The sequence below is a fragment of the Cupressus sempervirens genome, chromosome 1, assembly GCF_028749045.1.
Source record: "Cupressus sempervirens isolate cs-2001-9-10 chromosome 1, ASM2874904v1, whole genome shotgun sequence".
Taxonomy (NCBI): domain Eukaryota; kingdom Viridiplantae; phylum Streptophyta; class Pinopsida; order Cupressales; family Cupressaceae; genus Cupressus; species Cupressus sempervirens.
Genome location: NC_143118.1, coordinates 528,454,319 through 528,476,907, shown reverse-complemented (window position 1 = coordinate 528,476,907; position 22,589 = coordinate 528,454,319). Strand labels below are relative to the sequence as shown.

Below are 22,589 nucleotides of genomic sequence, written 5' to 3'. Positions count from 1 at the left end.
TGGTGATAAATGAAAGTCTCTCTGCCGTGAGTTATCCGTTCTAGACTTCCTTCTAAGATCCATTGACCTTTCTGCCCAAACAGTGTGAAGGAGTTGTGTGTACAGATTGAGTCATAATATTACACTTGTGCTTATCATATTAGTAGAATACCAACAGAGTTTGTAAACATTGTTTAGCAATAAAAGTAGATGATGCTTATGATAGTGTCGATAAAGAAAGTAATAAGACTTCTGATCTCATTCTATTTGTTTGATATTACCACTTCATTCAACAATGCTTTAGATTGTAAAACTATACCATTATCAAACTGTGTCATAAATTTGTAGAATTGTGTCATGAAATGTTCTGTCTCAATCAACCAAAATTAGTAATAATGATCAACTCTGAATACCAAAGAAATTTTGAACATGCAGAGTCATAATCTTTTGAAAAAGTATAAGATGTAATGGATTCAGGCACCGAGGAATCACCGATCAAAAGATCTGTTGATGGTGTGAGGTGTAGATGAATCTGACAAAAAGAAAAACAAGAAAGACATCAATAATTGATAATATACAAAATAATCTGAAAAGCTCATGTAATTCCACTATGATAATTAATTGTCAAGTTGAGCGGTGGAGATGGGGTTATAAAAACCCACCTTTGAAATCCCTGGCCAGGGCGATAAAAGGGCAAACATGCCACAACAAAATGATTGCGTTGTTGTCTTGATACTTCAGCTATTCAATCGAATAGCTATTGGGACCTCAACCCACTTGAGTACTCCGATGACTGGATCGATGAACATCCCAAGCCTGACCTTAGGGTAGGGAGGGCCGTTCTATTTATTTAGAACTTGTGGGGATAAGTAAAAAGGTCCGCGGTTGGAAGGTTAAGCCTACGTTAATGCTTCTCCTCTCACCAAAGTTAGAGCTTGGTCAATTAATTGGATAAGTCTCTCAAGTAAATCAGTATGTATCTTTGTTTTATTTAAGTTTCTTTATTTCTTTTATGCAATATAACTAAAAGATTCTTTCCCTGTAATAGATGTATCATAAATTGATTCTTTTTAGTATGTTAGATGCAGATTTTCTTTACAACAATTTAGATTAGAGTTAAATTTCAGTATTCTCAAACATTAAGATAAATTTGAAATTCAGTAATTAAAATAGATTTAGTTATTAGTAGTTAGTTTAGATATATCTCAACAGATAAATTAGAATATTAAATTCAGCTGATTTTAAGGTTGTAGAAGATCCGGATGTTACATTAATAACCTATCATTGTTGTGCTTTTATTTGTCTTTCTAGTCTTCAACTATTAGGGTGTCAACAATCTTAATCAGTGTCAAGTTTTTGTGTAGTCCACAATGTAAGACAATTTTTGGTTCCCAAGTTCTTGTTAAACCCAATTCAAAATACTGAGATTAGGTTTGAGTTTTTGATATATTGTGTTTAACAATGTGAGAAGTCGATTAATCTTAGATGATATTAACACGATGAAGAAGAGAGTTTTTATTTTGTTATGTTGTCTGCTAGATTCATTACACACTCTTGTCATGGCTATTCGTAGATTATAGTATATCTAAAGTAAAGCTTGAGGATGGAGCCACATCCTTGTTACTAAAAGAAAGGAGACGAAATTCAGTGGAAGATCTAATGAAGGATGCCTTTCTTGTGAGAGTTTGTTCCCTATAGATATAAAAATAAATAAGTAGATTGGCAAGCAAAGTCAAGTGGTAAATCTTAAGCTCTTGGAAGATCTATGAGAAAATGTTAGAATTGGTATAAAGCAATACATTTTTAATACAACATGAATTGAAAAATGTTTACAAGGGCAAGGCCCTTGTTGGTGCCTGTGCCATCAAAGTGAAGAGCTCTATTGAAGAAGTAGCACATGTATACTTGACATCTTCTTCTACACACTCATTTCATAATGCATGGTTGATTGAGATGACAGGCATGTCAAAACAAGTAATGATGGAGGTGATGTCTTCTTTAGAGACAACTCATCTAAGACTTTGGAGTGAGGAAAGCTCAAGGATGAAAGTAGTCATACTTTTTCTAGGGTTCCACATTTTCAATGATTGCCTAGAAATCTGATTTTTGTTGTGTAAAATTGATCTAAACATTAATTTTCCAATTCTACTAAAACAGACCTTGAAAATAGAAAAGTTAACATCTTTAAAGAAAGAATTGGGATTTGAATCTCATTGTAGTCATGTTATAAAAGATCTATCCTTTGTTTTAGAGCATGATATTGCATGATCAATAAAAACTATGGTGCCTTATCCTACATTGTAGACTGAGGAACAGTTATTGTTTTTTAATGTTATCTTTGCTGGATAATCTTGCATCATTTGGGTCCTCATTGGCAATATGAATGTATTCTTGCAAACTGATCTTATAGGCCAAAATGGAGTTAAAGATGAGCTGTCTCTTCTACGAAACCCTCAATGTTTTTAGGCATAGATTGCATAATGTCTTCTTCATTTTGTCGCAATCCTAAACAGTTTTTAGTATCTTGTTTTTTTTTTATAGAAAAAATGTCTAGTCACATTTGTGAAAATATTATAATTCCAATAATAAACAATTACATTTATAAAAATAATATATAATTATAAAAATGTGCCCCTTAGTTTTCTTTTTCAAAGAGGCCCAAATCCTCAAGACTAAATGTTATTTCTTCTGGTGTTTACATTTCAAAGAATTGAGGTTTTTTGGGAGTCAAAATTAAGTTGTACATGCATGAATTTATTTCTTAGTAGTAATGTTTGTAGGTATATAATATACTTAGGTGAAAGCAATTCATCCTTAGGAAGTGTATTGTGCACCAAAGACAACAATCAACAAAATCATCCTCTTTTATCCCGGTTGGTGATAATATAGAGGTATATTTGAGAGCTATAGAGGTTGGAATGATAAGGACACTTTAGAAGCTTTCCCTGGTCTTAGATTGGATTTCTTCTCTCTTCTTCCAATGATCAATCATATGGCTATAGTTCCAATGCATGGATGACTCTAGTATTAGATAGGTTACCATGCTTATGTGCTTGAGAGTACCCCTTTCCAATGAACAAACTTGAGACTTTTCATGTGCCGTTTTTATTATGCCACTATACTCTCTTGTATCATTCTGCTCTTACATCTCTTTTCCATATTCGTTAGGTTATATATAAAAATTAGATATATTGGAAGGTTAATTATATTGAGAGGTTTGATCTATTGAAAGAATTGCTATTTTGCACCATCATTTTGGTATATAGAGTAGATTTGCATTGTGGATGTAGGTTAGTGTCAAAATTTGCACCTCAATGTAATTTACCATTGCATAATGTCCCTAGCTTAGTTGAAAGATAAAATTTGACATTTGCCTCCCCTTAACCTTGCTACCACTTGTTCAAATTCTTGGTCACATGACCTGGTTGGCCTAGAACACGTGTACGGTGTGGAGAAGTCCACACGACACACGCTTATCTCTTGAATCTGCAGACATGCAATGAGCCGTTGAAGTGTTTTGATTGCCACCTTTGTGGTGTAATGCCTCATATCATCGCCCACCGATGCTAAGATTTGACCCTTCGCCATTATGATCAAGTTTTTGACCTTCATTTGGCTTTCTTGGACAGTTCTTCAATAGCACTCGGCTTCATACTCCATTTTCATAGCTATCTCACCATATTCTTGAGCTTCTCATTGTATTGGGACAACTTTCTTGCAATTTGTTTGTTATTCTTGCCTTTACTCCATCAAGCTTTGGCTCTGTGGTTGGGAAGAAGAGTCACTCACACTATCTCATTTTGCATTTTGTTCACATATCATAGTTTTTATCTAAATTTTTCTATACTATTATATTTACCAATTGTCTATTTGTCTTTGTGGTTATCTATCACTATTATGTCATCTACTCGATTGTTGTGGAAGTGGAAACACCAAAGCGAGGTTATGATTTTGGCAGGGCTCCAAAAGCCATCCAACAGTTTTTGTTGATCTTGAGTGCAAGTTGCATAGGTGGAGAAAGTGGAGCAATCCTTCATCTTCATCAACCTTCTTTGTTTGTGAGTCTTCGTCCTTTTCTGTTATCTATTTGTATCCCCTCTGTTTCATAGTTTAGTTGCATCTTTTTTGCTTTGGTTTATTAGCTTAGCTTGCCCTTTTATCATTCTATTGTTTTTCCCGCTTTCTATTTCAGCCTCCATACATTGTTTGTATGGGATGTACGCGTGCAACATTGTCATCCTCTATCCACTCGTCTGTCTTGGACAGTGAGCTTGTGGAACTCAATGATGAGAGGAGATAATAATATTTTTTTGTTTTCAGTAGTTAGAACATTTTTATCAGCTAGTACAGTTACTATAGTTCTTTCATTGTCCACATTATGTAGTTATCTTGATCCCCTAGCTCACCAAAGTGTAGTTGAAGTGAGGTGGTGTAAGGGGTATGTAATGTCCATTTTTGTCTGTTCTTCAACACTATGTGAAATTACTCAATAATAGTGCAAAAATACTAAATTGATGGCTTCAAGTGCAAAAATATGATATTTTTGAATGATAATACAAAGACTGGTAATATCAATACTTAATGAGATATATATAATGTTTATGGATGTAATGCTACTGACAATATATATGTGATTATGCAGATGATAGAAATGCATGGTTGTACGGTGTTATTCCAATACCAATGGTATACGATTACAGAGTCTGCAAATAAAATCCAGACATTCAGGTGATGCTATGGCTGTCTGTGATATGCGGTTATCATTCATGCACATTCCCTGCTAGCTGTCTCTGATATTCCTTTATAAAATATGCTCCTGATAATGGGATGGTCATAGGCAGTATGGCACCTCTGATCTTAATTATATATGCGATCTTCAATCACTAGAGCCGTCTCTTAAATGGAGTTAACGATATGTTCGATACGTGTGTCTGATATATACTGTTGTGATACTTGCACTTCAATAGGAAGGTTGGTGTCAGAAACCACTGCTTGCTCAACAGAGCGATAAATCCACAAGGGAGTGAATAAGATATATTCTCAATTGGTCACACTTTTCCAATTGCATGGCATGGAATATTAATATATGTCTGAAGCAATGCACTGTAGAGTCGCGCCAATTGGTCACACTTTCCAATCGCATGGCATGGAATATTAACATATGTGTGAAGCGATGCGCTGTAGAGTTGCACCAATTGGTTAACTTCTGATAGGATTAGTTAACATCACAATGGTATTATGAGCATAATGCGATCAAAGCTAGCACATAAGATAACAAATGATCAAGTGCCAATAATCATCAAGGTTGTATAATATGCATTACTCATAATCATGCTGATCATAATTTATGATCAAGTAACGATAATCATCAAGGCTGTATAATATTCATTACTCATAATGATCATCTTGATTATTCAGTAATCATGCTGATCATGATTTCCTCTTTCTTCAACAAATTGGCAGTGGCTTTAGATTATGGATTTACCAGTCCATATTTGAATATGACACTTGATCATCTTGCGTCATTGTGGTCTCGGTATATCCATATATAGGTTAGGATGATCAAAGCATTGATTATTGTAGCGTGTATTGATATTACATATACTGAGGGTGCCATATGGATGCCATCACTTATATTTATGTATATCAACCATGTATGTTGATGTATGATGCAATGATGTAGACGAGCATGGGTGCATGTATGTGGGTGCTCATGCATATATGTAGATATATGCATGTGTATATGTATGAGATGAGTATATGTGCATGGGTCTGTGCATATACAAAGATGTATATGTAGACGTGTGTATATATGCGACTATGCATGTAAATATGTATTAGATGCATGTGTATGAGTACATGTATGGATGTTCATGTATTTGAGGATGCATCATTGGTGAGTATGCAATAGATGATGCTTAAGAAATCAAATGCAAGTGATATCCTAACTAAGTACCATGCAGGTGTTATAAATGACAAGGTAAGTTTTATTTCCTTGCCTTATTTACATTTGTGTTTTATGAATTCAATTTAAGGGATATCATAAGATACTTTTTTTCTACCAAGTTGGTGATCAGCAGTGTAAACTGAGCATCTCAGTGTATGACGAATTTCTCAGTGCAAATCAAGTTGTGCAGTGCTTACCGAGTTCGCAGTTATAGTGATGTGAATCCAGTGTTGACTGGGCCACTCAGTGTTAACCAAGTGATTCAGTTTATACCGAGCTCGTTGTGATAGCATTGATCGAGCTATGTAGTGTGAATTAAATGATTCAGTTTATATGCCGAGTTTCACAGTATTCACCAAGTCACTAGTGCAGACCGAGTTCAGACTACTTGGAAGTGATTAGTATGGACTGAGCTTCTACGTCTACCAAATGCATGATGATTTCGAGCATTGACAGTAGATGCAGAGTATCAGAACCTCACCGAGCTAGTCTTCAGAACTTGAGTTCTTGTAGTTGGGCCGACTTTGTGTATTTTGTGTACACTTGTATTATAGCCGACTTTGTTGAATTGTAATTTGGATTAGTATATATGTAATGTATTGTATCACACCCAATACATAGTATGGAAGTAATGTAACAAGCAGAGAAGAACATGAGTGTGAAGTACAAAGGCTATAGTAGTATAAAGAGCAACGAAGATTTATCTATCACAAGAAGTTGCAGATCAGAGATTAGCCACTGTTTCATTTTAACAGGTGGATCAGTTAAATCCTTTCACAAGGTAGACTTAACAGTCTTTTGTAAATCTCTTTACCGAGTGCATACTTCATTATATGTTTGTAAATCCTTTTGCAAGGTGGACCTAGCAGTCCTTATTGCTCCTAACAGGGTAGATCATTAGAAGTGATCATTGTAAGCTTTAACAGACCAATTTTATACTGCAGTACTAAAGCTTGTGGGTGTCATCCACACCCCAATTTTACTTTCTATTTGGAAGGTTTTTGGGTCACCATATTGTGTGTCAAAAGTGTTACGAGTGTTTTGATGCTTTCATTTTTTCATGCATGCAATTAGATCAGAATATACAAGAAGGATTAATTGCTAATAAAGGATTAAGTTTTATAGGTTACTAATTCACCCCTCCCCTCTCAATAACTTAGCCTATCACATATATTTCTGGTCTTGTGGTCGGTGAATTTTTCCTTCTCCACAATGTGTATCAAAAGTTGAGTGTTTTTTAGAGTGGTAAGGAAAAAAATATGACTGCATAATGTAAAAAATCTAACCAGTTCTAACTTCAATTCTAGTGGTTAGACATTTTATCAAACACTTATCATGCAAGCTCTGATACCACTAGAAGACCCCTGCTGGCTCGCTCTAGAACTGTGCTAGATAGATGTTTTGTTTTTTATGTTTTTAAAATTTTTTTTTGAGTTTTGTATATATATGTTTTTTATTGTATTTTTCAGAATATGTAGAAATGCTTGAAGAAAACAAATACAATTATTGAGACAAACACTACCGGCACTAACTTCATTTAAATACCAAATCCACCGATTGCAATTTGTAAAGCCCAAACAAAATTACAGTGGCAGCTGTGTGATGAGTGATTTTTTTAGGAACTTGCAATAGTTTGTATAAATCCATGCCACCAAATACCAAATAACTTCTTCTTATCAGAAATCACTGGTAGTGGGTTGATGCAGCTAGCAAACAATTCATGGAATGCCCTTCAAATTCAAACACAACTTTACCAAATCAAACAGTACTCCAACACAAGAAAGTGCAACACACATAGAAGTCTCTTAGTGACGTTTTCAGCTAGAATTTGCAAGTAACACTCTCATACAAAGAGTTGTCCCACTCAGCTATTAGTTGCAGCAATCTACAGGCACAAACACAGTAGAAATACCCTCAATATCAGACTAAAAATTGCTGACCAGAATCAATAGATTGGTATACCTCAGCACCAATCAATCTCATAAACCTTTTAGCAGAAAACACAATTCAGTGACTTATTTACCAACTCAAAGTGCAAAAGAGGAACTCAGATTTCCTCAACCCCACGTCCAAACCCTTGGTTTGAAGCTCCAAGAAGCTTCAAACAAAATAAAAAATTATCAAGGAATGAATTGATTTCCTTATGAAGGCCTTTTTATAGTATCTGCAAAGCTAAATCTTTCTCAATACACTAGACACCATTTTGCTTCTTGATTACACTTTTCACTTAAGAGCCTTCAACTTCACACCATCAAATTATACCAAAGACTTAATAAACTAACTTCCACTATGCAATTCAACAATGAAGCCTAATCAATCACTGAGAAAGACAAGTCACTGGGTTTTCCTGAACTGCACTGCTAAAAATAAAATTCTGCATATTTGACTTACTATAAATAGCAAGTCACTCCACTAAGACCCTCAAAACACAGTGTCAACTCATGAGGGTTGTGATGATGAACTGGCATCACCAAGCTGCTCGAACTTGCTAAATTGGGGACATTACAGTCCTCCCTCCCCAAGATTGCTTGTCCCCAAGTAATCACAGTCTAGGGTGTTGAAGTATATTCTCAGGCTCCCAAGTGACATCCTCATTTGGAAGACCATGCCACTTCACCAGAAAACTCTCTAATGATCCGTTGGCGCAAATGCCTCTCCTTCGACCCCCAGGGAGGTGTAACTATGTAATTATGTCAATTACTTATAAGATCATATTTTACATAGTAAACTCCATTCATCCATCCATAATGCACCTAATGCTTCAATGCTACATAGTTTGGTGATCACTTTGAAATATTTGGTTGACTGTAGACTAAGGGACTGCCATCCATAAATATGTTCTTGCCTTAAAGTTCCACAGGAGAACCGTTGGACTCATATTTGTGAACTTCTGCCCTGGTGGCTAAACATCATGCAATTTTCAATCTTTGTCAATTATTGTTTTCTTTTTTTCATGCCAGGTGACTGATGTGCAGCATATATACATGCATGTCAATTCCAACATAATTCTCTAGATTAGGCTGTGGATGCCTTGTCTAATTGAGTTGCATTGACTACTTTAAAATTTTGAGTATTTAGTGCATAATTCTATATTGTTCAATGTCTAGTGATGCTCATGCATTGATTGCAATTCATTGGCCTTAAATTAATTTCCTATTAATTATAGAGGATTTGACTTGAATATCATTTTCTGCCACAAGCATAGATTTTCATGTGGGGAAGCTTTAAAAATTCTCATAGAATTGAGCAGTTTTCTTTTTGAGTTGTTTCGATTGGTGTTTGTTCTTATAGCTACAATCGAGTTCTAAAACAGTGTTAGGACTCGGGAGTTCAATTTGTAATGCAATAAATTGTTGCTCCTGTTACGGAGATTGTGGTTTAAACTCAATGGTATGGAAAAATACTCATATCCTTGTATGTTTCAATAATCTTATCATGCAAATTTTGAACTTATGAAGGCAAAGTATCAAAGTTTCTAATATTTATTGCTTGGGATTGCGCGGATGCTAATTTTGAAAACTCCTATGTTTAACAAACAGCTAGTTAATATTTCTCATCCAACTCCCTTTGTTCTTGCTAGGTTTTCTTATTGATGTTGGATGTGGATTCAAGTGAGGCACATGACAGGCACACAATTCAATGCTTCTTTCTTTTTGATTTTTTCTCGAGTACACTTCGATTTATTGCAGGGACTGCTTCTTGAGGCATACTATGTTGTTGGTGGGTTTCTTAATTGTTCCAAATTTGTATACATATCTAATGCAAAATGTCTTTTCCCATGTTTGAAACAAATGAAGGAATTAACATAAGTAGTTCAAGTTCCCTTCTTGGGACGCTGTTTGATCAGGTTAAGATCAGTGCCATGCTGTAATGTAGATTGTTTATAAACGTGATTTTCTTTGTACATTTAGTCCTTCTAGGCTGATGCCAGAAGCATATAATTTTCAGTTTTTTCGTGAACAAACATTGATTCTTATTAGCCAAAAGGAGAATGGATGCAAGATCTCTGAGTCTACAATTGATAATAGAGAATGTATAGTTGTGTTTGAATCTTCAAATAATGAAAGTAAATTCTATAGTTTTCTATGTGATGTATGTAGGGTGAGTGGTGAATGGTCATATGTATGCTTTGAAAGGGTTAACTGCATAGCATAAACCATTCTTATATTATTAATAAATTAATTATCAAGCATGGATGGCTTTCCACTTGAATTTTATCTAACAAATTCTCCATTTTCAGTTTGTTTTGGTTAATGTGTAAACAAGGCAAACTGTTTTGGGTTTCTTTTAAAATTTGGCTTGTATGAAAGTTCAAGAAAATTACAGATCATATTTTAAGGGTAAAATGTAAAATATGTTTTGTTCACATTCAGTTTTAAGGATCTCAAAATCTGCTAAAACGTTTGAAATCTATCAAACTATGATTATCCATCGGCAATGGTCATTACAAAACATTGATACCAGATGACAAAGCAGTATTGTTGGATCATTTGGATAGGCCTTTATATAAAATTTCTAGAACTCCATAAAAAATATTTCCATGTAAATTTTTTAAGATGAACATAACAGCTCGATACTTGGTGATGTTTATATCCACGTTCTATTTGTTTTCATTGTTCAACAAAGCATTGTTTGGTTAAAACTTTACTATTCTGGTCATCATAGGACCCCGAGAGATATTTCCAGAAACGACCTATTTTGTGATCTCTTATTTTTAGTGATGAAAATTATATTAACCAGCTTATGTGTTGTAGAATAACGAGACTTTTGTAGGTTGTTTTCAGTGATCATGCTATGTAGATTCTCTTGTTAAGAACTCCCTGATGCTTATTAGAAACATTTTTTTGATTACTAAGTTTTTTTGGCTGAAATTTCAATTAAGTTTTTTTGGCTGGACTCACTTCGATTTGGGTCTTGTTTCTATGTTCAATGTTAGCAAAACATTGTTTATCAAGACCTCTTTACATTGTTATTATAAGACCCCTAGAGGTAGTCCGAAAAATCACATTTTTGTGTGAAAATTTTTGTTAACTATCATATGGGTTTTGGGATGATGGGAGTGGTAGGATGTTTTCTAAGTGCATGCCTACCTAGCTAGATTTGAATCCTCTCTTCTGATACTTCTACAACTCTCCTGATGCTGTGTGTGCATGAGCATGCATTTCTGTAGCCAGTAATTAGGAACAAATGCTTCAATGTAGTTTCCAGTTAAAATGTTTGGTTTGAGCACAGAAAAAGTACTTTTTCTGAAATGGCACATAGATTAGCTTTGCAGGTCTACTACAGTTGTCTTTTGTGTTTTTTAGTTTAATCGGCAGCCAAACAAGGGTGCCAAGCCTTACAAAACCATGGCCTGAAGGCGTAAAACTATTAGCACGCTAACAGAAACTATTAAAAACCAACCACCTACAGGAAGCAGAATCAAACCACTTCGTACAGCTAATTTGTCAACAACATATTTACATCAATGAGATTCAACATATTTTTAGCAGAGATTGTCCAAATTAAACTTAACATAATGCCAGAAATTAAAGTAGTCTGAACATCTATACACATCAATATTTCCTGAGAATTTTACTCTGCAAATCTTTTTTTGCAGTTTTCAATGGTTACAAACTTGGAATTGTATTTATTTGTTATGAAAACATTGACAATTAAAGTAATTCATCTTTTGCAATTGGTAAGCCTCTCCAGACGGCTCTTGCTTTGGTTACATTATTGGTTGGCATTTCTAGGGTTTGGCAATATAGAAGAATGTGTTATCCCCACTGCTTTATGAAGATTTCATTTGCTGTAGCAACTACAGGGATGCCTTTCGAAATGTTGTCAAACCTAAGCTAAACTTTACCTCGCATCAGTGCTTATGACTGACATTCTATTTTTTGTCAGGCATGTTTGTAGAATAGCTTTACATAAAAAGCCTTGAAGTTTGAAGTTTTTGTTGTTCCTTCCATAGGAGGCTTAGTTTCAGTTTGTGCTTTCCTATAACTGTGATATCTTTACTCTTCGCTGACGAAAACTCTTTTATTTCTTGCTGACCAAGTAGTCTGACATATCACGATGAAAGGAGTATTTCAGAATTGTTTGAGGGGTTATTAGCTGAGTTTACATGACTAGGCATAAAGAATTTTTCTGAAGCTCTTAGTAGATCAGCCATGCTACATTTTGCAGTCATTTTATCCTAGATTGCTCGCACGGAGCAGTAAATCAATATATTATCAGTCTTGTCTTCCGGAATCTCGCATACAGGACACCACAACTGGCCTCAGAAAGATTCTTCACCTTTTTCCTTTCGTAGAAAAATATTTTCATAATAATGAAGCTTCCCATCTTGTTCCGTCTTGTTCTTCTTACCTTTGGTGGCCCTAGATTTGAATGCTAGTTTAGAAAATTTCTCTAATGCTCTAAAAGCTGTCTATTGCAAGCTTTTTCAAATCAGCCATTTTTTCCTCGTTCTGAAAGGTTTTTTTTTTGGCTGGACTTAGACTGAATATTCTATCTCGTTTTGATTTACTGCTCTTCTGGCTATAATTGTATTTTCTTCTTCCATGGCTAAGCTCTTTGAAATGCCTGCATTCATGAAGGTTGCTCAACCATTTATTATTAACCGAGTTACCTACTTTTAGAATGTCCCCTCCAATAGGTTATTTTCCTTGGGGATTTGGGTCTTATGATTTTTTCCCCTAGTTCTCTAATTTGAATGTATTGAGAAACCACTTGCCGAATTGCCATTTCTTTGAGGCATATTTTGTTGGAGATATTGTAGTGCCTACCTCTAGTTTACTTTTCATGTTATCTTGCCGAATTCTTTTATGCCAACTTTATGGTTATGTTTTATGATTAGTGGTACTTGGTTACCAGATTCGATTGGATGTTATTTCATACTCAGGTTATATATTTGATAAGCTGCTTGACACTCAGTTATTTCATGTATTCATGATTATTCTTTTGATGATAATGGTGTTGATGTATATCATCAATTGAAGTAATATTAATCATGATTTCTATGAACTCTATTTCTTTAGTGGTGATATATATATATATATATATATATATATATATATATATATATATATATATATATATATATATATATATATATATATACCCCGTCTCCCCACACACACACACACACACATTCTATTCACAAGATAACTTCATCATTATCGAACTCATGTCTTCAAGAGACTATTACTATCGGGGCTTTATATTCATCTGCTCTACTGCCGATAGCAAATGAAATAGGTTATTGACGATTACATTTGTTAATGCTAATAGTTGCATTTGTTAATATGAGAAACTAATCGTTGCATTTGTCAATCTGGGAATTGATTAGTCATGCCCACGCAGAGGCATGACCTTATGTGGCCTTTGGCCTCGTAGAGTCATGTCTTTATGGGGATATGACTCTTCGTTTGAATATATATATGTGTGCCGAGCAATAGTTGGAAAAATATCAATACAAAGCATACGAGTCCCATTGATTGCTCTCTCTCTCTCTGCAAGTTAATATAATCAAGGTCACCGATCCTCCATTGATGTACAAGTTTGAAGATTGCATGACATTGACTACTATTCAAAAAAGAAGATATGCATCATTCATTCAACAGTTTGAGATAAGGTAATTTGTATTTGTGCAAATCTGCTATAATAGTCTCTCTATCAAAGATCTTTACATTTAACATGGTATTAGAGCCATCCTGATAGGAAAATCTATTATTAAAAATTGAAACTAAAATCTCAGATTTACTAATATACAAAATTTTATCGCCAAATTCAAAATGATTAATCACGTAAGGTTAGAGGATAGACTTGAGGGAGCATTGAACTATTCAACATGGAAAATTTGAGTCATGATAGTACTAAGAAAAATGGAATTAGAAGAGTACATAGAATTAAACAAATCTATTCATGAAAATGAACCAGATAAAACATGGAAAAGACGCAACAAGAAGGCCATGAAAATTATTATAGACTCGATGAAGGATCATATTCTTCCTTCTATATCGAGTCTCAAAATTGTTTTTGAAATGTTCTCCATTATTAAGAATACTTTTGAAATTAACAACACAAGCAGATTGCTAACATTGAAGCAAGATCTACTATATGTCAAGATGAATCATGAAGAAATTGTTACATCCTATTTCTTAAGAATCTCAGAATTAAAAGATCAACTTGCGACCATTGGAAATGAAGTAGATGACAAAGAACTTAACATTATAGTCCTAAAAGGAATACCACTGTCTCGGGAGACATTTATTCATGGACTAAGTTCTCGATCGGATCGTACTAAGTTTGAACTACTAAGAAACAAATGCACTCAAGAAGAGTCAAAATTAATTACAAGAGGAATCATTTCAAATCAAGAGGGAGAATTTCAACTTTTACAAGCCAATACCAATAACAAGGGAAAAAGAAAGGGAATTCATTAAGACAAGGGATTCAACAAATCATACAAAAAAATAAATTGCTTCGAAGTACAATTCGTCAAATGTGACAAATTCGGTCACACTTATAAGTTTTGTCCAGAATGAGAGAAAACTCAAGCAACACTAATAGAAGTTAAGCATGAAAAGGATGAAAACCTTGCATTTTAAGTTGTTGAACAAAGAGATAAAGTGGAATGAGAATTCCATAGCAAGGAATAAGAGGAAGAGTGATACATTCCAAGTTCGAATAGATAAAGTGACATGCAATGTTGTACTTGGATAAATCAGTTATCTATAAATTTAGTTTTTGAATCAGAGATGTGGTATATCATGATTGATGAGCAAACAACATATATTCTTATTGAACCTCTTGCTAATCTTAAATTGGAATATTTTAGAGGTAAACTTGATATTATCAAATTGTAATTTTTGAATATTGAACATAAGTTTCAATTTATATGTGTGTTTATGCTTCTAAGTTGAATAGTTGCATTAGATATGTAATGGAAGATGACGATCTTTCAGAGATATGTATATTCAGAAGGCAATCTTTGTAAGGTGACGATCTTGCAAATGATAGGCCTGTTATTATAATTGTTTTGTTCTGAATATGTCAAAAGTCATTAATAACAAATGCATTATGATTATTCTAAGCATTGTTTTGGACAATTAAAGACCATAATATATGTTATGGTAGTGTTCATAACATGGTGATTAAAATTATTTGACAAGTCACTATTTTAGAGTGTTAAAGTCAGATAATGTGTTGTGTATAGATACTTTATATTCTGTTACTTTTTAAAGAGTCTATTACTTTTCCCTTGCTAAGAGGGAGGTTGATGTATAACATTAGTTGAAGTAATATTAATCATGATTTATATGAACTTCGTTTCTTTATTGGTGATAAATATACATATATATACCTATATGTACACACATATATGATTATGTGTATGTGTGTGTGGGTGTGTGTGTTCACATTATCAAGCTCATGTCTTGAAGAGCCTATTACTATTAGGGCTTTATATTCATATGCTCTGTCGCCGATAGAAAATGAAACATGTTACTAACGATTACATTTGTTTTTGAAATTAAAAGCAACCAAACGCAAGGGGGTCGGCCCTTAACAGTCAAAAGGCTGGTAACCAGCACATTACCAACCAGTAACACAAATAGACAAAAAGAACAAGAGAACCAGCAGTCAGAGACGAGAACCTAAAACCAAAGAGCTAGAACCAGAAAGGAACCCTAGCAACTAACCAAAGTCCAACGAGGCACCCAGGCCAAATAAAAACTTAATTACAGCTGATAACCAACAAAACTATAACTGTCATAATAGTATATAAAGTCTTTGGATCCATGGACCCCATAACTGAACATAAATTAAAAAAAGACTTAGATTTCTTTTTTCCCTTTTCCTCTTGCATGAAGAAGAATTTGGGCCCAGTCATCAGCAAGGAACTTAAAGAGTAATTTATTGTCCTCCATGTCCAAGCCAACTTCCTCCTTCTCCTGTGCCAGCAATTGGAGGGTAGTTGCAGCAACATAAGTAACTTTAAGTCCAAACTTGGAGAAGGTGAAAAACCCCTCCTCCAAAGCTTTGAATCTTTCCTCCACGTTTCTGTAATGCTCCTCCACCGTCATCGTCTCCTCTTTATGCTCCTCGACCTTCTTAGCAGCAACCTCCTTCATTTTCTGTCCCTTTGGTTTATCTTGCAGCACTCGTGGGTTAGAAGAAATCTTTGAATTTTCCTTAACATGGGAAGAAATGGTAATTGGGTAATTATACTTTTTGCTCGTCTCATCACAAAAAGTAAAGGGCTTAAGTGAGAAGCTAGCTGAAACATGGGTTGTCTCAGTATTCCTTTCTTTGCCGTCCGACACTTGAGTTTGAGTGTCATCCATCAAAATTTTCTCAGAATTGAAACTTTTTCCCCCCTTCTCATTACCATCATCCTTTTTAGAGTTGGAAATGCTTTCCTCCTCCCTTCTGTCACTGTTATTGTCTGAGCTATCTTCTTCAACTTCCTCAACAGGGTATCTAATTGACTTCTACTTACCCCTAGCCTGGGACTAAGCTAGCCTACCAGACCTTCTTCTTACTTTTCCCCCAATATCTTCACCAGAATCCTCTCCAACAACCTCTACCACCTTATCAACTTTTAATTTCTTGTTTCCCTTTTGTTCTATGGCTATGTCAAGTTTTTTCTTTTTCTTAGTATCCTTACTAGGAGATGGCCTAGGAGTATGGATTTTCGTCCTCGTATTGGAGCTCGGGGGGGAAATCTTACTATGGCAGGGGTTTTCCACAACAACCTCTCTGGGGGGACATAAAGCTAAGTGGAACTGATACAGACGGAAAATTAACCCCTAATGAATAATGGTGAAGTTTAGGCGTTTACTTTTTTTTCCCTTAATATCCTTAATCATATCCTCAAGTGAATGTAGAAGAAAAAACGGAATGGAAATGAAATCCCTATTTCTAAAATGATTTAACAAGGGAAAATGATAATAATAGTACACTCCAAACCTGCCTTCTAGGGTGAGATACTTCATCAGGACCAGACACACATCATCCCAGGGCTCAGGTAGCTTATCACTTTTAAACCCTCCTCTGTAGCGAATCGGCTCCTCATTCTCCGCAAAGAAGTTTTTCATGCTATTCTCATCCGAGACTTTGGTGACTTTCTTCCACTTTTTTCCCTTCATTGTGAGTCCGCCATGGCAATAACCTCCTCCGTGACTTAAAAAGTAATGCCGTTGATTGTGACCTTCCTATCATGCCAATTATTCACAAATTGTAATGCACAATTTTCATCGTGCCCAGCCATGGACAACATATATGGCAAAAAACCCCCTTCCTTCAGGAGATACCAGGTCGCCATCCTGTCCTTGAAGTTCTCAAGTCTCGTTGGTTCCAACCGATTCAGATCACCTCCCATATCAATTTCACCACTATCCTGCCTCTCTTCCTCAGAAATACGCATCAGAACTTTATCGCTTTCCAATTCTTTATGGTTGCTCTCTTGCTTTAATCCTTTGGGAGAATAGGGATTAAAATTACAAACCCATGTATGATGAGCACCAGAATCCCATAACATCTTATTATGAGATTTGTGGGTATTACAAAACCTAATTTTCTCTCCCCATCGATTTCTGACATCCCAATCCATAATATCTATCGTACTTCCATTTGGGAAGCGATTCGAAGCTTGCCCCGAGTTACCATAATTGCGAATTGACAATTTCCTTAATTCGTAATTACTCCACTTGTCATTTGTACGGCCACGTCTGTCTCTTATTTCCAAAATGCTAAAGTTAAATTTAGCGACAAAGTTCTCCATCTCGCCAAAATTGGCCTTTTAAATTTAGTGATCATCATTTTGAATTCTGCCGCCTTTTTCCTTGAATATCAACATCCTTAAATTTTTGTTGATATCAACTAAATTTTCCCAGCGCGTGATTGCCCTAACGTTAAACCCCATGGCAGTCGCAACGTTTGCCACTTGATTACCCTCCCGGTAGATATGTTGCAGGTGGACCATTCTCATTTCCTCCAATATATTTTTAATATCCAGGATGATATTTCTAATCATCCATCCCAATTTTGCCTCCCCCTTCACCCAATCGATCACCAGTTTGGAGTCCCCTTCTATAGTTAACTCTAAAATGTTTCTTTCCCTAGAGAGTTGTAGACCCCATAATAACGCCATAGCTTCTGCCACATTATTGCTACCAATCGCCACCTGGCCTGCGTAAACCAATAGAACATCACCATTCCTGTCTCTCAGCACACCACCAGTCGCTCCCTGTCCTCCTTTCGCAGCTCCGTCAAAATTCAGTTTATACTGTGTGATGTTGGGTGGTCTCCATATTGTCTATTGTCTCCTCCTCCTAGCAGAGCTATCAAAAAGGAAGAAGTCCTCTTGACAACCCCAATTCTCAGCCACAATGCCTTCAAGTCTTCTGGGTTCCTCCTTTGGCATCTTGTATTTAGCTACTCTTATATTTTCCTTCAACAGTTTGTTCATCACTCCAAAAACCACTTCAACCATCCTATTTTCTCCCCTGAATATCTTGTTATTCCTTTCTTTCCATATGTGCCAGCATACATATGGTGGGATAAACTTCCATAAGAGGATTAGTCTTGCATGATGGAATGGGCAAATCCCAATTATCCACAAACTGTCCCAAGTTATCTTTCATGACCCATACCACCCCCAATCTTTCCCAAACCTTAGTCCAGATGTCAACCGCAAACTGACATTCAATGAAAAGGTGGTAAATACTTTCTTCCTTTTGTTCACAAAGGCAACAACGGTTTGTTATGTAGAATCCCCTTTTTTTCAAATTATCAATTGTTAGGATTTTTCCATGTTGAACCGTCCACCAAAAGAAATTAATCTTAGGTATAAGGTTACTGATCCATACCTTACTCCACGTAGTTGGGCATAGTTCCTTACTGAACATTAGGGTATAAGTAGATTTGACAGTGAAGTTCCCAGTTGGAGTTAAATCCGAAGCTAATACATCTTCTTGTGGCAGCATTGGGATCCTCTGTTCTTTTATTAGTTCTTCTCGTTCCTCTATGAGAATACCTATCTCCCGCGGATACTCCTCCTTCAACAGCTTCTTCCATCTCCTCCCCTGATCAATGTAGTCTCTCACTCTAACCCCTATGTCCTCCTTAAGGAGTTCCTTTAAACCACTATATTTACTTAAAGCCAGCGGTTTCCCCTCCGTCCACCTGTCTTCCCAAAACCTTATATTGAAGCCATTGCCCATAATCCACCTCAATCCTTCTCTTAGCAGTCCTCTATTTCCAATAATGTTCTGCCAGATCTTTGAACCACTCGGGAGGTCATTATTATACAGGTTCCACCGAAAGGAGGTATTAGACAAATATTTAGCTTTCATAATATTTCCCCACCCCGTGTTTCCTTCTGCCAGTCTCCATCCAATTTTTGTAAGGAGAGCTTTATTAAGGTCTTTCATTCTTCTAATCCCAAGCCCCCCTTAGCTTTTGGTTTACACACCTCCTCCCAGTTGACCAGATTCAATTTATTTTTCTCTTCAGTCCTTGACCATAGGAAATTCCTTTGAATTCTCTCAATTTTCTCGGCCATATTAAGATTAATCTTAAATATGGACAAGAAATAAATAGGGATTCCCTGAAGGGCAACAACAATCAATTGAAGTTTTCCGACATTGCTTAATATCTTCCCTTTCCACCCTGCAAGTTTCTTTTGAATTCTCTCCACTATCGAATTCCAAAATTCATTAGACACCTCCTTGGTAGTGAGGGGGAGGCCTAAATAAGTGTTTGGGAGGCAAGCGGATTGGCAATCCAAGATTTTCCTAATCCTTCTTTGAAGTGAAGGATCAATGTTAAAGAAATAAATCTTGCTTTTATGGTAGTTCACCTGTTGCCCTGAGCTTTCTTCATAATTATGTAAAATCATTTTCCAAGCTCCAACCTCCATGATTGAAGATTCTCCAGATAGGAATGTGTCATCCACAAATTGCTGAATAACCTTAGCTTCAGCATTAGTGGTTGGTTTCACACCTTTAATGCAGCCCGAATCAACTAATTTAAAGAATGACCTTCCCAAGACTTCAGCAACCATGATAAATAGGTAAGGTGAGAGGGGGTCGCCCTGTCTTAAGCCTTTTCCTGCCATTATGTTACCCCATGGGGACCCATTTAGTAGGACGGAGTACTACACTGAGCTCACCATCAACATGATCAGGTTTATAATCCTATTGTTAAATCCAATTCTTTCTAGTACATCCTGAAGGAAGTCCCACTTGACCTTATCATAAGCTTTGGAAATGTCTAACTTGAATGCCATTTCAGGTTGCCTACTCTTTTTTATTGAATGGATAACCTCATGGGTTGAAATAGCCACATCAAGGATCTGCCTTCATGGCACAAACCCCTTCTAAGGACTACCAATAATTTTTTCCAAGAAAGGCTTTAATCTGTTCACTAAAACCTTGGCAAAGACCTTGTAAATAGTATTACATAGACTTATAGGTTTAAAATCATTCAAATTCAGAGGATTGGAATTTTTAGGAACTAGTGCAATAAAGGTCTTATTTATGCTCTGTAGTATTTTGCCAGTTCTAAAAAAATCCCTAGTTGCCCAAATAACTTCTGATTTGATCACCTCCTAGAAATGTTGAAAGAAAGCAGGTGGGAAGCCATCGGGGCCCGGGGCCTTAAAAGCTTTCATTGAGAACACTGCCTTTTTCACTTCCTCTTCCGAGATCTTACCAAGGATCCAATCATTTTCCTCTTCTCTTATACTCCTTGGGATTGAATTAATCAGACTTCTCCTGATCACCTAGTTCCTAGCAAAGTTATCTTCCTTAAGCGCCTTATTGAAGTGATCAACCACAAGTTTTCCCATTTCCTCCTGCTCTTTCAATACCCTTCCTCCTTCTTCACTTAGTTTTGAGATAGTGTTTCTTCTTTTGTGGTTAGAAGCAGATCTGTGAAAGAAGGTGGTATTTTTATCCCCTTCCTCCAGTCATTGAATTCTAGATCTTTGTTTCCAAAAAATTTTCTCCTTTTGCAAGATCTCTTTCCACCTCCTTCTAAGTTTTTCCTCTTCCTGAATATTCTCCTCCGAGTTATTGCCTTCTGCAATAGCCCCTTGGAGTTTTTAAAGCTTTTCCTCTACTTCTCCTTTACCTTTAAACAGATCCGCAAATGAACTTTTAGCCCAAGCTCTAACATTTCTTCGAATATTATCTAGTTTTTGGGTAAGTTTGTACATTGTAGTACCCTCTATTCTTATATTCCACCACTCCTTAATCTTATCTTTGAATTCCGGATGTGATTCCCACATTATTTCATAACTGAAAGGTTTCTTTCCCCCTTTATAGCCATCCTCCCAATGGAATAGAATGGGTGAGTGGTCAGACACCGTTCTGTTGAGATTTTCCAAGTAGGAGTTGCCCATGCTATTCCAATTCCTTGACAGTAATAATCTTTCTAGCCTAACCTGAATGAGATCTTCGCCTTTCCTATTATTAGTCCAGGTGTATGGGTTACCCCTCAACTCCACATCCATGAAGTCCAGCTTCCCCGTAAATTCACTTAGATCTTGCAAGCTCTCCTGACATTCTCTGTTGCCTCCCATCTTCTCCGAATGATAAAGAGGGGTATTGAAATCACCCATACACATCCATTTCTCCTCCAACATAGTTTCAAATATCCTTATCAAATTGTCATACATTTCCTTCCTCCCTAATTTGCTATTAGGTGCATAGATATTAATCAATTTCCAGCTGTGACTATTCGATTGGAAATGAGTAATTATAAAGTTTTTTTCCTTCCAGATCTCATAGCCCTTCAATGAGTTTAGATTCCACATGGTAGCAATTCCCCCCGAAGCTCCATCCAAATCCCTATGTATATCCCACGCCCTTGGCCAGATATAGCTAGCAATTTTATCAAAATTTGAGCTAGACATTTTTGTCTCTTGAATTAACACACAGTCTATTTTTTCTTGAGATATTAATTGCTTGAGAGCATACTGCTTCTGGGGATTATTCAATCCCCTTATATTCCATGAAAGGAGTTTCATTTCTTACCTTTTGTTACTGTCTCCAGTGTAAGCTGTTTGCCACTGGCTAAATCTCTAGCAGTTTGCTTTGTCCTGGTAACTCTGCTTGATGGTCTTCCTGCTATTCCTGAAACTCCAATATTTGGTTTTCTCCCTCCCCTTTTCTTCTTCTTTTGCACTTCCCATTCCCCATTATCCTCTTGAGGTGAAGAGGGGCTCATCTCCTTATCCATATTATCAATGCTTGCCATTACTCTCGCCGCTATCTCAGCCTGCGAGGCCTTTACTATCCTTAGAGGGGAGCAAACTAACTCCCTTATATCACCTTCCTTATGCTTATGGTCCCCCCCCTTGTTGTTGAGGAGCCCATGAAAGCGGGGGTTATCCCTTTCCCCTTAGAAGGGGTTTCAAGCTTGCTCCCCCCAAACTGGATTGTTGTCAAATCTTGTATAGTGTTGGTTCCTTCTATTTCTCCATCTTCCAAACACTCTTCCGCTGAAGACCTCGCCAAAGGTGAGCCTAGAAGATCCTCCAAATCTCTTTTGAAAGGGTATTCCTCCTGATGCTTCTCATCTTCCTCAGTCTCCTTACCCCTAGGACTCATATCTTGCGTGGAGGTCATAATGGGCAAGGTCATAGGAGGTTTCATTACTGTCTTCT

At 36.2% G+C, this 22,589-nt stretch overlaps 1 protein-coding gene across 1 annotated transcript in view; it reads left to right on the top strand.

Annotated features, from left to right (window-relative positions):
- The window catches only part of AUG6 (HAUS augmin-like complex subunit), a 114,511-nt gene extending 104,621 nt beyond the window's left edge, over positions 1-9,890 (top strand). The window contains exon 14 of the mRNA XM_089829739.1: positions 9,507-9,890. The gene's annotated coding sequence lies outside the window, so the exon portion shown is untranslated. The remainder of the gene's footprint in view (positions 1-9,506) is intronic.
- The last annotated feature ends 12,699 nt before the right edge of the window (positions 9,891-22,589 follow it).